Source organism: Sander vitreus, chromosome 14 (assembly GCF_031162955.1).
Source record: "Sander vitreus isolate 19-12246 chromosome 14, sanVit1, whole genome shotgun sequence".
NCBI lineage: Eukaryota > Metazoa > Chordata > Actinopteri > Perciformes > Percidae > Sander > Sander vitreus.
Window position 1 is genome coordinate 22,478,497 of NC_135868.1, and position 14,013 is coordinate 22,492,509.

The following is a 14,013-nucleotide window of genomic DNA, read 5'->3' on the forward strand; positions in this document are numbered from 1 at the left end:
TGTTAATTAAAGACCTTTGGAGATAATGGTCACCTTTACAGGCTAGCTGTTTCAAGTGTTTATGCTAACGTGAACGAAAGGTCTCCTGTTAGCTTACCTTAGCAACTTCATATTTATTGCACATCACAGACATGAGAGTGGTATTGATCTTCTCATCTAACTCTTGGCAAAAAGTCTTAAAAGAGGAACTATTCCTTTAATCACTTTGTATGTTTTGCTTTACAGAAGTTTTATACTTGTGTAAACCTTTTTCATATGAACATGACATATTAGGCCTATATCATAAACCCATGTGTTGAACTATTATCAACAGCCTACTGTTTAAAGTGTTGTGTCCGTGTAAATGTATTTTCATGCTTCAGTATGATTGTCTTTATGAGGTATGTCTGTATCCTGTTTAACATTTTTGTTCACATCTTCAGTTATACTTTCCATAATTTGATGATTATATATGATGCATGCTGCATATTTCAGTGTGTGTGTGTGTGTGTGTGTGTGTGTGTGTGTGGGGGGGTTTCTGTGTGGGGGACACATCATCATCATTATCATCATGTCATAAAACAGTAAATCCCGGCTACAATCAGCCCTTTTCATGCGAAGGCCAGGGCAAAATGAAGCTTTCATGCTCAGACAGTGAGGGCTATTGATCTCAGCTATGTAATCTGAAATGACTTCTGTGTTATTATTTCTCTTGTACTCTGTGACCTAGATAGAGCGTAAAATTTGTGTGTGTGTGTGTGTGTGTGTGTGTGTGTGTGTGTGTGTCTTAGGGGATAATGTGCCTCTTTTTATATCTGACCTCAGTTATGCAACACAGGTTATTCAACATGTTAGGCCAATGGGAGGGTTACACCCTAGAGTGTGTGTGTGTGTGTGTGTGTGTGTGTGTGTGTGTGTGTGTGTGTGTGTGTGTGTGCGCGCGTGCGTGTTGTTGTTGTTGTTGTGATTACTATTGTGTGTTCAGCAAGTTGTGCTTTTTCCTTTGTCGCTTTTAAAAAAATTATTTTTAAGAATCATTTTCGCTTACCAGTTAAGGATCAAAAGTGGTGAACAGCAGAGGACAACGGAGGAGTGGTGAGTCATGTTCTATCTGAATCTGTAATACATATATAACCAGTGTGTGTGAGAGAGAGAGAGAGAGAGAGAGAGAGAGAGAGAGAGAGAGAGTCAGTTCTGCTGCTAGATTGAGTGAATGTGTTGTGTGATGGTAACCAGATCCTCCATGGATTAGCCTCTTTCTCTCTATAATAAGTTCTGCTGCTCTCTGGGCAGCCAGACCAAAGCTCAGACTCAGTGGGGACTGAAATTGTGTCAGAGACATTGTGCAAGAATGTAATAATTTCATCATATTCAGATTAAATCTCATTTTCATAAATAAATGGCATTCGTCATGTTCAGTCTCCAGTTCCTATTTCATAATAATGATTTCATCTACATCAAGGTCTTCAAAGTCTGTACATTTGCTGTCGTAACACTGTCTGGTAGGTCTTTCCTGGGAAATACAAGCAACCCAAAGAAAGAAGTTTAACAACAGACATCATGGATTGACCGAAAAAAAAAAGAAAAGAGCAAAACCCTCTGAAATAGGTGGCAAGCATGTATTTTAATTTCCACTTGATTAAGAAGAAAGGTGTTGGTAATTAGGATGCCCTGTAGTTAAGGTATAACTTGAACAAGCCCGCTGATTCCTTCTTTGGAGGTTCACCGCAGGAGGTCTCCTCACTGCCTGTGTATTCTGCACTGTTTCTGTGAAAATCAACCGCTGGAGGCTCTTTTGGCTGATTGGTCTATGGGCATTGGCCCAGCTGGCCAGGATCAATATGAGTGCTTGGGAATGAGTATGAGATGAATTCAAATGACTAAGCATCGTCTGGCCAAATGCTGTAGCTCTGCACCTGTCTGAGAAGCCTGGTGTGTAACACAGATCGGTGCTTATAAATCACTGTCTGCATTCTGCTTCTTTCAATGCACTTGGTGATAGACAGGATACTTCAGTTTTGGAAGATTGATCATTTGCCAACAGTCACTTCCACAATTTCTCTCACAATCTCATCACAATACCAGCAGTGTAGCACCAGTGCTTTTGGACATTAGATGTCTTCATGGGTTCACTCGGTTCTGGGGAACCAGGGACCAGGTCCAAATTATACTTAAGTGGATCCAAATGTTATAATCACAACAGGAGAAACTATGTTTGGTTAGAAAATCATTATCTTCTATTTATTGCCCAGTTGGCTACAGTTTTATTCTTGGTGCAGGAGGGGAAAATAGGAGTTTCAATTATTTCTATAAATTGGTCTTTGAAACACATTAACACATTTGTTTTTAGGACATTGTTAGGTCTATTATATTGCTGCTTTTTTCAAACAGTTTGGGATCTAATTAATCCTCGGGTCTATTCGGGGCATGGCTGACTCTCAAGTTCCTTTGGGATTAGGTGTCTCTTTAAAAAAATTAATTAAAGGGGAACTCCACCAATTTGACAGAGCAAATTGTGTTTACAGGTCTTGGAGAGTACATGTGCATACAGTATGTGAATAAAAGTAGTATAAAGCCTTTTGCGTCTCCAGAGGGAGCCACACAAAATCTGATAAAATGCCTAAAGTGATGTCACATGGGGCCGAGGACTACAAGTTTGGAAATTAAAGATATCTGGAGGTTAGAAAGAAGTGAGTTTACAGCCTGCTCCCCATCTGATGAACTGTCAGCAGGGGAGTTGCATTGTGGGTAATGTAGTCACCAGGTTTTGCTCTGGTTCTGATGCATTCATTTAAGTACTTTTGTATTGAGCCTGACAATGTTATAGGTAGGGATGTTCCAATCAGCTTTTTTGACCCCTCGATCCGATTAGATTTTTTTAATATTCAATATCTGCTGATGCCGAGTCCCGATTCCAATACTTGTAATTGCTCAGATTGTTTACAAAAATAACTAAGTCAACAAAGTAACTCAAATATGTCTTAAGCTTAATACATTTACCTTAGTGCAGCAAGTGAGTCTTTTCTCTCAATACCAAAACAGTTCTCTTCAGATCCCACCCTCAACCAAAGAGTTCCCCGCTGGACAACGAAAACTACACTTAGTGACGCCTCTTGCGCTTAATAGTCAATATTTGATTAAACTAAACATAGTGATAGCTCTTGCGCTTATTAGTCAATCTTTAATTTTCTTATTGTGTTTACCGATGTCGGCTCCAGAGAATAACAGCCTGTAGGCGTGGTTTCCTGGTAGAATCACAGAAGAAGTGTTGAGAATTGGAGTAATGCGCTTCTGCAAAAAAAGACAGACTTTTTTTACTTGTTGCCAAGGGCTGGCAAGCTACGAGACACTCTCTGAACAGACACTGGTGAGTGGCCGCGCGCCATGGTGGTTTGAAAGTGCCGGCATCCAGGCATTCTGGTGGTGCGTTTGTGGCGCAGGGTGTGTGTAATTAAAGACAGCGATAACTACAAGCTGATGTACATGATCGGAGCAAGGTAAACGGGGTGAATGCCGAGCCCCGATCAGTTAAACAATGCCAAAATCGGCTCTGATCCGATACTGTGATTGGGATCAGGACATCCCTAGTTATAGGGAGTGCAATGCTGAATTAGTGGAGTACACTTTTAAGCACATTGGGTTCCTGTAGGGTTTTGCTTAATATACACTAAAGTACTAATCTAAAGAAAATTGGACTTGCTGCTTGCTTATGTTGATTGGTCAAGGATTTACAGACTGTTGGGGAGTCCTAGCCATTCAAACCTCTGATGGTTATCCACACCTTTATGTCGCGTGAGAGTTTGGCTGAAGTCATATGTGAGTCATTTAGGTCACAGGACAGTCATGAAACTGTGGCCACATGAAACACTGTGAGGTGTGAATCGTTGTGAAACTGCCTGCCATGTCTGCCTGTGGCTGATAATTTGTGAAACAGCTATGACCTGGATAGCTGAAAATCTTCATGGCCGGACTTCACTGGATGTTCCCATGACCTCTTTAATACAGCAGCGTCCTTATGTAACAGGGCTGCTATCACAACAAGCTATACAGTGGCCTGAATCTATTAAAATATTACATATATACAGATTTCTTCTACGCTGTTCAGACTGTTCGCATGTTGGGATGTGTAAAATTGAAAAAAGTCACTGTTACCCAAGATGCCAATCACCATCTTGATTATAGGGAACGTGATGATGCCAGCGCCACATACGTAGGCCCATCACCACCACACCAACCACACAAATCACACAAACCTCGTGGGTGTTGCTGCAATAATGATGCATGACTTCATTTCTGAATTTCATCACTCGAACGGTGTGTGTGACTCCATTTCTCCAAATGTGAGCATGTTTGGCATCCTTTGGGGAATGGGACTGTCAAGCATGCAGAAATCGTGGCTTTAACTATAAATACTGCTGATATCCCACATTTCAGGTGAACAAACAACAGTCAGCTTACGTGCTGGTTTCAGCGCTGTACTTATCAGATTAGTCAAGTTTAAGTCTCTCAGAAGGGAACCATCATGCCTTTCAGAGTTTGTTTTTCTGCACAATTTCAATCGTACAGGGACTAGACCACCATATGTGTGTATACTTCTGTGTGTGTGTTCATGTATGTCTGTCTCACTCATCAGTATTCATCTGCCAGAAATATGCATTTTTAGAATGGGCAGTCGTCTGGCTGTGAAAGTCAGATAACACGAATATTGCACCTTTATGAAAAAGACTGAAAGGGGACAAATCTTTAAGCACTTGACCCTCTGCCCTGCTAAAGAAAATAGCTAAGTATGTAATTTAAAAGTGTGAAACGTGATTGCATGTTTTTTAGCAGTAAAACCACTTGCAAAACCGTTTTGAGATTTTCCCCTTGCCTAGATAAGGAGACATTGAAGAAGCAATTTCATGTGATGTTAGTCCAAATCCATTTCCCTGAAGCCTTTAAGCTGGGACTGAAATCTCGCTGGTGTGAGGAGTTTGTGTCTTACTGATCGGCTAAGCCCTGCGCCTCTTTAGCTGCCACTATTCAACGCAGCACTCCCTTATTGGGACACACTTTTAGCCTCACACATGTCAGAAGTCAGGGCGGGAAATGGCAGAGACAGGTTCAGAGTTAATGAGGTTCTAAAAAGCGAGGAAAGGTGTGTGATACGTTCTTATAGACTTTTCAAAGAGGGAAGGTAATACAAAGGCTCAAACCATATTAGCTGCAAACAAATTATGAAGCATAAAAGATGGTTACTGGAAATGAATACAACACCTTTCTCGAGATTTGGCAGCCCTATTTAGCCTATATGGATACCTTGCCAACTCATATAACAGATCTGATCTGAGGTAATAAGGTTACCAGAGTTGATACGCCACTGGTCGTCAGGACAAGCTACATTGCCTCTTCTTTTTTTTTTCCTTAAATCACCTACTCCTTTTGGGTAGGGTCTTCCTTAGTTTGTAAGTGGGTGGGTCAGGGAAGGGACTTGGAGTTATGTCTTTGTGAGTTAATGTTTGTTTCATTGAATTGAAAATATGAAAATCTGAATATTCTAAAAAAATGAAGCATAAAATATAAGGAGAGTGAAAAAAACAAAAACAAAAAACACAGATGATTGAATAAACATCAGAAGCAGCCGCGAGCGCTAACTGTCCCATACAATGCCGTAACATTTGTTGATCCCTCCCTCTGAATTGTGCTCAGATCTGTGCGTATCCCTCGCAGGAGTTTCCCATACTTTTAATTACCAGCTTGTCAGCCGGCAGAAGAACATTACGCCTGTTCAACTTTCTAGAGCAGATTTTGTTGTACACTCTGTGATTCTCACCCGACTCGCCATCTCTCCTCTCCGTCTTGTTCTTTTAATCTCTACCACTTTCCTCTCGTCTTTCTTCCTGATGACACGAAACAAAAGAGAGGGGAAAAAAAATGGAATGTGTGAAGGCAGTCGAAGTGTGTGAAACAGAGCTGCTACAAACAAGGATTGCAGGGCAATTGCACGAGCAACAAACACACAACACACAACAAACAACCCACGATGACGGCAGCGGAAACGGACGTAGATCATCATCTGCAGCAAGCGGCCCATGAGCTTCCAGATTACATTTACCTCAATTTACACTGTTAAAAGAATAGGAGAAGAGAGGAGGAGGGATTTCAAATGACATTTACATGTTATGTGTTGCTGCCGAGCTGACAGGAGAGAGAGGGCGGTCAGATGGTTAAGTGAGGTTAGAGAGTGTGTGTGTGAGAGAGAGAGAGTCATCCACAGACACAAATGCCAGCACAGCCGCCTCAGGGAGGAAACATAACGGTAAACCTGATGAACTCATGTTATCTAATCCCTGCTGGAATACTCTCTCTCCCTCTCTCTCTCCCTCTCTCTCTCCCTCTCTCTCTCTCTCTCTCTCTCTCGCTCTGTTTGGCTCTTCCTATACAGAGCCTTGGCATGCTACTTTCAATAAGAACGCTTTTCATCAGTACAACACCACACTGATGAATCTTTTATTTCTATCTGCACCCAATGATTATGACACCCTGGCTGAGGCAAAGACTTGAGTATTAGTGTCAATAATTGATGCTATCCAAAGGAACACTGTCTCCGATAAGGACCTGGTTATGAGAGCTTTTCAAGCGGGTAGAAAGAAATAGCCGGTGTAAAGCAATTAGTCAGCGGTGCATACAGACTTATAGGGTGATGCTTGGTTAAAACAAAATGTAATGAAAAGTTGTAACCCCAGGCTATTTGCCAGCTCCATGCTAGCGTTGGTGCTGTTTGGCCTCATCTTCATCCTTAAAAAAAGTACACAAAACACTGCCCCTGAGCACTTCAGATTCCCTCACATTTCATGTGCACGCTCAAAACACTGAAGTTCAGTAATTGGATGGGCATATGTACCTTAATCCAGCCAGGTTTACCTCACCAGAGTGTGCCCTCAGGCAAGGTCTGAGCATAGCTTAACAAAATTGTCTGCAGAACTCTGTACTCATCTGCAGAACTGGGGCTTTTAATGTGAAATACAATATTTTCAGGGACAACTGATCTCTGACAGCATGTCTGGATGTATTATTCAATGCCAGTGTGGGTTCGGGCAGCAGGAGGATGGACACAGATGTACAGGCAGGCCAGCCTGTACATACCGAAAATAAAAAAAACAATCCCAGCACACATCCTTCAAAGATGCAAAGAGCTGAAGTACACAGACAAAAACAACAAGTGTTATTTTTTTCTGCAGTGTGGTGACACATTATGCAACAGATTGAAACTTGAAGTCAATCCACATAGCAGAGCCGTAGCGTCAAGTTAAAGCTGCAGTTGAAAAAATCAATAAATCAAAGAGGGTGTCTGACCCCAGCAGGGTCACACTGAAGTTCTGCTGAACAGATACTGTTCCAGCTCACGCATAAGGTCTCAACATTTTTATTTTTATTGCTGTCACGTTCAATCAGTTCCCTGGAGAATTGGGTCACCCCCTCCTTCTCCTTCTCCTTCTCCTCCCGTCTCTCCATCTCCATCTCCATCTCCATCCTTCACTCCAAAGCCTCCATCGCTTTCCTCCCCCGACACAAAGAGGTCCTCCCTGAGACGTAAACCACGCTGTTAATTAAAAGATTCCTCAGTGGGCATCTGTGCAGTAATCTGTGTTCACTGCATCCCAGTCGCACATGGATCATTTGACTAACGCACAACTACCCATGCATTAATGAATGTATAATCATCCATATAGAAAACTGCTCTAGAAGGAGAGAGAGATGCAAGAAAAGGGGGGGGTAAGAAAAGCTTGATTGTTAATAGTTTTATGACTGATAAACAAAGCAATCGATCAATCTGTGTGTAGCCGGAGAGGCACTTACATGGGTTTGTGGACGGTTGGGAATAATTTGTCAACTCGTGGTGTTAACCCTTCCAAGCGTGGAGGATGTGGATTAATTGTGAGATGGGTGAGAGGGATGGGCAGATTTCTCCACCATGCAGAAATGATTAACGCTGCAGTTAGGCTGTGCCACAAACAACAGCTGCAGTAAACGTCTGAACGGATATGAATGATTTTGTGTGTGTGTGTGTGTGTGTGTGTGTGTGTGTGTGTGTGTGTGTGTGTGTGTGTGTGTGTGTGTGTGTGTGCGCAATTATAAGTGTGTGTCATGAAGATGGTGCAGAAAAGAGGTGATACAGAATGTGTGAATTGCAATTGGAGGATTTTTCACGCAGGAAAGTAAGAAAACAACTGATTATCTTACAAAACTCATATTCATATTATCTTTTATCGATTGCAGAGGAAGCTAAAAAACTATACAAAACACACACTTTCATGGGAAGTGTAATATTTTTTTCACAAATAAATATTGCACACTGTTTGGGTAGGACTGAAACTGTCCCAGTAGAGGCCAGATCATGCGACCATCTGCAATATCCCATCTGGGATAGTCTATCATAAATGTTGATTTGGCCAAGAACACACACTCTCTAAACATAGTGCACTTTGCCAAAGAGAACAGTTGCCAAGCTGAGGGAAAACATTTGCACAGTTTTCACAGCTAATTGTAAAACATCATCATTAGGAGAGGACCAGGATGCCAAATCAGTCAAATCAGCATCAAACAACAAGCAGATCTTTTGTCAGACGGACTGTGGAGCTGTCTGTGACACTCGGCAGGGGACAGGAGACATTTCTTTTTTAACTTGTGCTCACAGATTAGTCATGAATAAGTGTCAAGTTACTGTAGCAATTGGAGCTGAAGTTACAGGTTGTTGTGGCTCGTCCGGTAAATTAGAAGGCATCCAGGCCTTATAAAAAACAGAGGGTCATATTTACCAAAATAAATGGCGTAGCACAAATGTGTGCTGTGGTTCTCACTGAATTTGTCTGGGACTGCCCTCACAATGCATTCATCAAGGGAGAGCCCAGTAGTAGTAGTAGTATGTTGTGATCTTTATCTCACAATTTTTCCTTCAGTTTAACTGAGGAAATGCAGCATGCATAAAACAGGCCTTCTTTATACAGATGTTATGCTCCATTGAATTCAACAATACTGGCCAATACTGCTATCAGTTGGTGTACAGTATACAGTATTATGTGTACCCTAATGTAGTGGAAAAAGAATAGAACGTAGTCCATGGCCATGGACAATCTAATATAATGTCCCTTTTCAACCAATAGTTCCAGGAAGTATGAAACTAGGAAATAAACTAGTCCCTTTAGTGCACTGCTGCCCTCATTTCCGCTGCATCTCAAGAGCTATAAAGATTAGGTCAATTAGTCTGTTAAGCGTTAAAAAAGTATTTTCACACACGAGAAAGAATCAACACAGTCCTTGTATTTACTGTTGCACTACTCTGATGTTTCAGTGTATGTAATGAACGGATGCAAATGAGACATGCAGAAGTGGAAAGAAGCTGACACTCTACAGGTATCTCTATCTTAATGTGCATGAATGTCTATTTCTGCTTTGAACCATATTGAAAATAGCAAATACAGTTTTATTTCTCCTGTTCACTTACTTTGTTTCCTCAATTGCAGATATCTTTTTCTTTTTGTACAATCTCTTTTCATCTTGCTCTTTTTAGACTTGTTAGGAAGTCGAACTGCATTTAACTTTGTTTTCATGTCAATAAGTGGTACAAGAAATGTCAATCCATTGTCCTATGATCAATACAAGTGGCACACAGTGCTTGCTTAAGTTGTACTGTAGCAGCTTCAAGGTTTGTGTTGTGACCCGTGAGCGATGTCCAGCACTGCAAACTCCACTCAGATTTTTCCTGGAACTCTTTGGGGGGCCAGGAACTAGCCTGCTTGACACCAGACCCTTCTCAGTTATAACTGAGAGTGGGTCTGGGGAAGGTTCATTCACAGCCCATTTCCAAAGGGGGCGTCACCAACGGACGCCGCTCAAATGCCTCTGGGCGCAATTGGATAGTCCTTCAAGTCCTTCAGTAGCAGCGACAGCAGCATCACCGGTTGCTGCGCTCGTGGCCGTCATGTTGAATGTAAACAAAAAAGCTGCTCACCGTCGCTGCACTATCGTCATCGTGTAAAGCCCGCCTCAACGGTTGTGATCGGTGCCTCGATTTGGAAAAATTGGAAATGGGCTTGAATGGGCTCTCGGTCAGACTGACTTGCAGAGCAAATCTCAAATTTCCCAGAAGTTCGTCAGGGTTTTCCCAGGCTAGCCAGGAACTACTGTATGGCAGAGGAATTCAATTTAAACCCTGGTTCTTCTGGATAAAACACAGGTAAGGTTCCATAGTTTCTAAAGGTCCCTGGAGAAGTGCCTGAAGTGTGAACTGCAGTGGGTTTAAAGGAAGTGCTAACAATATGTTCTGTTAATTTGTTTCATTATAATTAGAAATTGTTCTTTGTGCACCAACTATTATTATTTTTCCGCCTGATACTCCATAGTAGTCAGTAATGAAAACGATAAAGTAAATACTCTTTCTATCAAATAATGTCAGACCAACAGTATATTAATCTACATTTTCAAGCCTATGTTACCCAAACAGCGACTCTCCTGCCATGAGGAAATTAGCATTTAAATTGGACAACATCCTTTCATGTGCACAGGGACGGCAGGGCAGCAGAGAGTAATGCTACTCTGAGAGGAAGAAATGTAATGTGCATGCAAACCAGGCGAGTAATTCCAACATTTTGGTCATGAATGTAACAGTAGGCGTGGCCAGTGTTGCCAGAAGCCAATAAAGCGAGCTCTGGACAACATGACACCAAACTGTCTGTGCCACTTCTCACCACACTACAGGCCTGATCCCAGCAGCAGGTGAGGCCTCTATCGGGGGTAAACACTGTTGACAGTGAGTCAAAGTGACAGACAGATCACACTAAACATCAGCGAATCCCAAACCACAGAGCGCCAGTCCTCTGCTCCAACACCTTGAGTTTCACTCTGGTGTCATCACCCGGCTTTCCCTTCCTCGCCTCACCTAAACTCACCCCTCAATCGCTCCGTCTTCTCCCTCCCGACTCAGGCGCGAGGGGCGCTTTCAAGAAGAACAGCAATTTACAACGACGATGTTCAAATGTTTGTTGTATGTTCAAACACTTAGACCCCCCGGGGCAACGTTCTATTGATCGCTCACAATCAATGCCTTTTATTTCTTTTGTGTTTAAAAAGCAGTATTAGGTATACGCATTAAGTGGGAGACTAATTTAACGTTCCAACAAAGAGATCTTGGATTAATCACTGGACCGACCACGGCGGCCTCTTTATTTGAAATTGTTTTGTATTCATAAAATCACCCTAATGACCTCAACTGACTTCACACTACAATAATGGGAGCCTCTGGGCATCGGGTTTACTTTCTGATTCAGCATTTGTGTGTGTGTGTGTGCGTTTGTTTGCAGCATACTGCATGCTTTTGTATACAAGCGCATTGTAAAAAATATTCATCTTAACGAGGCTTGTCGTAACATCGTTGTCATTCTTGAAATAACAAGACTTTTTTGCTTCTACTACAGTGGTGTGCTTTATTTTGCCTTGTTTCATACTAACATACGGATACTTGGTCAAAAGAAAGTTCCCACTTTATACAATAATATGTTAATATATACGGTACATATGTGTGGTGTAGTAATGTAAAACACAAAATGGTAAAAGGCCTGCATTGATATTGCACCTTTCTAGCTTACCTGACAATACACTTTACAATTTGCCTCACATTCACCCATTCACACACACACACACACACACACACACACACACACACACACACACACACACATTCATACACCAATGGTGGCGGAGCTGCTATGCAAAGCCTGCCTATCGCAAGCAACGTGGGATTCAGTGTCTTGCTCAAGGGCACTTTGGCATGCAGACAGGAGGAGCTGCGGATCAAACCGCCAACCTTGTGATTAAAGGACGACTCACCCGCCCCATGAAAAAAACAAAAACAAAGAGTACAGTTTTCGTCACCTGCACCTGTCCTGGTTAATAGATGCCAATGAAATCTGTTCAAAACAGAGTCGGTGCATTGGAGGTGAGGCATTCTACATCATTTCACACAATAAATCAACAGCATAAGCCCGGTAGTATCACACTTTGTCAGACTTCACATCTTTCAAGTTTTGCGACGGCTGATTCAAACAAACAACAGGCTTCCGCACAACCTTCAACAACAAGTCTCTCATCTCATCTGTAGTTCTGACCTAATTTCTCTCTTCAAGCTCAAAAGGCTAAGAAAAATATATTTTTAGAGCTGAATATGATGCTCGAAATAATATTTTTGTTGCAGTGTGCACGGTGTACTTTTGTATGAACAATCTTGTCTCTACTCATTTGCAGCAGTAAACATGTTTTGAGAGAAACATAGTATGATTTCTTTTTAAATGTCCTAATTAGAAAATGTTTGCAAAGCCGCAAAATGTTCACTGACAACAAATTTAATGTTTTCCCAACATCAAAGGAAACAATTTATGTTTTTTTACGGTTATGTTCAAGCACTCAACACTTGGTTAAAGGGGTTTAATCAATATTTTTACATTAACACTGGATAACGAGAGTGTGTTTAATGTGAAAGGGGTCACTTAACTGTAGTCATGAACCCACCTAATCATTATCCGAGTTCCCCTCAGCTCTACACAGTGTTTCAGCATCTTTCTGCTAACTGTTTTGGTTTTATAGCCCGCAACCATAAAACTATCACTGCTCTCATGCGCATCATTTCCAAAGAGAGCAGGCAGCTGTTTTAAAAAAAATTGCTTGAAAAGCCCACTGTACACTACCTGCCCAGCACCAAACAATGGGAAAAGTTTGCAACTAGCCGGTGAAGCATTTAGCTAAAAAGCATATTGTCCTCAGTAGGCCAAAATTAATGTGTGAATATTGGACTTACGTTACTCAGGCGGCAAGAAACACAACTCCAAAGGACAGCCAATGTAGCTCTGTGTCTGTAAAAAAAAAAGCAAGTAATAAATAAGCAACCATAAACGGTGAGGTGAATATGTCAGGGTTGTGTTCAGGGGCGTGGCACAAAATTCTGGGCCCTGTAGAAAGGCATTTTCTATGGGTCCCTCCCCGCATCCACAGCTATTCATTCTAGCATCTTTTTGGGCCCTCCTCACAAGAGGGCCCTGGGTACTCAGTCCCCTTTTTCCCCCTAGTCCGACGCCCCTGGTTGTGTTCACAGCATGTTTCTGCTGCCCCAAAGTCCCATCAGTTAATGTGGGTTTAAGATTAGGAAGAGATGGAGGTATTGTTTAAACATAGAAAAAGTCAACAAGACAGGATGTGTTTAGTTTTCCAATATTTAACCAAAACTACTTGTTGTCCCCTAACCTTAATCTAAACACTGTTGTTTCCTAAACCTTACCACAAATGTAATCTCTATTTAAATAGATATCTGCATATGAATGCAATGGAACAAGATTTTGGTATCGGAAGCGTTCTGGTTTGGGTTTGTAGTCTGAGTAGTATTGACCAATCACATTTGAGCGGACTTTGGTTGCATGCAGGTAAATAGCCTGTGCAGAAGAGGCGGAACACATTGGCCGAAATGCAATCTCGAAACTCATCGGCAATTTTCTAGCGACGATTGAGCTTTTTATTTATTTGCATTCATATGCCATTATCTGTTTATAGATATTATCTGATATATTGTTGAGACCTAAAATTCTTTATTTTCTGAGCTCACTAGATGGCGCTCTATGTTCAAAGAAAAAGGTTAAAGAATGGCAATTCAGTGTGTTTTCAACTCTTTGTTGACGAGAGAGCCCCATCTAGTGGGCTCAGAAAAAAGAAAATGGTTCACGAAGCTTCCTAAACCCTAAACCACCCGCTGCTTTATCGCCGATTTTAAAATCAACGAGACCATAATTCAAAAAATTAACATCATTCTGTGTTGCAGAAGACTTCAAACTAGCAATTGAGACCATAAACTCATTATGAAAATGTTTACTGAGGTCATAAATCAAGTGAGAAGTGGGTCACTTTCTCATAGACTTCTACAGAAACCGGCTTCCTTTTGCAACCGCACGTGTCGCCCCCTTCTGGAATTCAGATAGAATGCAGGTTTAAGGGCCCGCATTTGCAGCACTTCGC

The 14,013-nt window shown here is 41.7% G+C and overlaps 1 long non-coding RNA gene across 2 annotated transcripts in view; it reads right to left on the reverse strand.

The window, feature by feature from the left end:
- Positions 1-14,013, reverse strand: part of LOC144529431 (uncharacterized) — a 112,030-nt gene that overhangs the window by 39,774 nt on the left and 58,243 nt on the right. For both annotated transcript variants that reach the window (XR_013502990.1, XR_013502991.1), the window contains exon 6: positions 12,809-12,863. This is a non-coding gene — a long non-coding RNA (uncharacterized LOC144529431). The remainder of the gene's footprint in view (positions 1-12,808; positions 12,864-14,013) is intronic.